General features: G+C 37.4%; 1 pseudogene; it reads left to right on the forward strand.

Annotated features, from left to right (window-relative positions):
* The first annotated feature begins 953 nt into the window (after positions 1-953).
* Positions 954-1,505, forward strand: LOC123782417 (mitochondrial import inner membrane translocase subunit Tim17-A pseudogene; annotated as a pseudogene).
* The last annotated feature ends 1,263 nt before the right edge of the window (positions 1,506-2,768 follow it).

Raw genomic sequence — 2,768 nt, forward strand, 5'->3', positions numbered from 1 at the left:
TGTAAGGGTTTATTTTTGGACTCTCACTTCTGTTCTGTCAATCTGTCTTTTGTTATGCTAGTATCACACTGTCTTGATTACTATAGTTTTGTAGCTTGGAAATCAGGAAGTGTCAGTCCTCCAACTTTGTTCTCTCAAGATTGTTTTGGCTATTCTGGGTCTCTTGCATTTCCAGATGAAATTTAGGATCAGTTTGTCCACATCTGAAAAAAAAAAAAGACAGTTGGAATTTTGATAGGGATTATATTTAATCTGCTGAATAATTTGGGGATTATTGCCATTTTGAAAGTATTAAATATTACAGTCCATGAACAGAGGATATGTTTTCATTTCTTTAGGTCTGCTTTAATTTTTTTCAACAATGTTTTGTAGTTTTCAGAGTGCAAATTGTATACTTCTTTGCTTAAATGTATTCCTGCGTATTTTGTTCTTTTTGGTGCTATTATGAATTGTCATCTTAATTTCATTTTTGGATTGTTCATTGCTAATATATAGAAATACAATTGATTTTTTATATTAATCTTACCTTCACAACCTTACTGAATTTATTACTTCTAGCAGTTCATTTTTGTGTATGTGGATTTTTTAGCATCTTCTATATATAAGATCATGTTATCTGCAAACAGAGATAGTTTTAACTTTCTCTTTTCCAATATGGATGTGTTTTCTTTTATATTCTTGTTTAATTGCCCTAAACCTCCAGTACAATGTTTAATAGAAGTGACTTTTTTTTTTTAAAGAAGTAGCCCTCTTTTAACAAACTAATGATTCTGGGGGGGGTGGGGGGATGGATGAAATAGGTGATGGGGATCAAGGAGTGCACTTGCTGTGAAAAAGCACTGGGTGTTGTATGGAAGTGTGGAATCATATAGTGTTCACCTAAAGCTAATATCACCCTGTATGTTAACTAACTGGAATTTTAATAAAAACTTTAAAAAACGGGTTTTGTTTTGGTTTGGTTTGGTTTGGTTTTTTGGTGGAGTCAAGATCGAGGAATATATGCGGATGATTGTGGTGGAGACTTTACCATGGATAACATAGGTGGTGTTATCTTTCAGGCACTCAAAGGTTTTCACAATTCTCCAGTGGGAATAAACCACAGACTACAAGGGAATTTCACAGCTATTAAAACCAGGGCTCCGTAGCTGGGAGGTAGCTTTGCAGTTTGGGGAGGTTTATTTTTCATGACTGACTGTAGTATGGTTCAAGTCAGAGGGAAAGAAGATCCCTGGAGCTCCTTCACAAGTGTTCCTCCAGAGGAGCCATACTGGCAGCAAGAAATGAACCAGTGGCCATGGTTGGGTCATCAGCAATGGGAGACATTCTAGCTTTAATTATAGGAGCTGGTATCTTGTTGACAAGATTTGCCTTTGCACGATTTCCCAATGGTCCTGTTTGCCGAAAGACCCCTCTCAGTTGCCTTCAGCCAGTTACCATCCTCACCTTTTGGAAACTATAGACAATATCAAAAGGACTTCTTTCCCAGGATTTCTTTAACAGAATGAGCTATAGTTCAAGAAGGGATTTCAGAAGGTAAGTTATGGTCTGTTTTTAAATCCGTAGGTGGGACAGCTATGGCCACATAGGCTTTGAAGAGACACTTAGCTCTTAGCACATAGGACATGGTGGGGGTAGATGTTAAAAGATAATACATTTATTTATTCACACTTGGATTGCATTTGTGGTAAAAATAAATGTCTAATATCTATAAAAGAAAAATAACAAATGCTTAGAAGATGAAGGCCCAGAGGGCAAACAACAATGCAACATGACCATCATTTCCTTGGGGACTTCTCTGCCTGGTTTTGTAGTTCTGTCAGTCAAACAATAAAAGAACTCCTGGAACTTAAAAAAAAAAAAAAGTGGCTCTCTTTTGTATTTTGCAAGCAGGCAGCTTTCTACATATTCAAGATCTAGGGCCAGGACAAGAGAGACTTGCCAACTATATTTGGCAACTATATTTGATTTTGCCATCTCTATGGGATGGCACAGCTACTAAGGGGGGCAGCGCATGAGGCTTTGACAAACAAATCAATTAATATGTTTGCTTTTACTTCCAGCCTCTGCTTCTACTATACTTTTTAACTGGGACACTGGATTTTTTTCTCTCTTCTTCAAGATGAAATAAAGTGAATGAATTAGGGAATGAGATAAACCTAGATTTAAGTTCCAATTCTATAGTGTAATTCTCAAATTTCAATTCTATAAGGTCATGTGACATTGAGCAAGTCACCTCATCTCTCTGAACCTCAGCTTTCTCATCTGTGAAATGGAGATGACACTGTTTCCTAGGGTTATTGAAATGATCAAAGAAGTTGATGAATGGAGAGCACCTAACGCTGTGCCTGGCACTTTAAGAGCTCAAAAAATGCCCAATTTCTTTGACTTCCTTCCCAGCCCAAAACAAGCCTTCTTTATCTATAGGTTGGGGGAAATAACTGATTTTAGAAAGACCTTTCTAATGCCCAGACTCATTCAAAGGGAAGAGTTCTCAGGAAGTAGTGAGCTCCAGGCTCTGAGGGTACTGAAGTAAGTTTGAACTGATGGAAAAGGTAAGGTCAGATGACTTGTGGTTCTTTAGACTCTATTAAGTTAATATGAAAATATTCATGGACTTATATGTTACTGAATTTTTTTAGCAACTATTATTGAGTATTTGCCATGTGACAAACCCTGGGCTAGGTAATGGGGATCCAAGGGTGAGCCAGAGAAGTGGGGTTCCTCACCTCATGCAGCTCAGTCTTGAAGGGAGACAAATAATAAACAGA

Source organism: Ursus americanus, chromosome 33, assembly GCF_024610735.1.
Source record: "Ursus americanus isolate L20-20 chromosome 33, mUrsAme1.1.p, whole genome shotgun sequence".
Lineage (NCBI taxonomy): Eukaryota > Metazoa > Chordata > Mammalia > Carnivora > Ursidae > Ursus > Ursus americanus.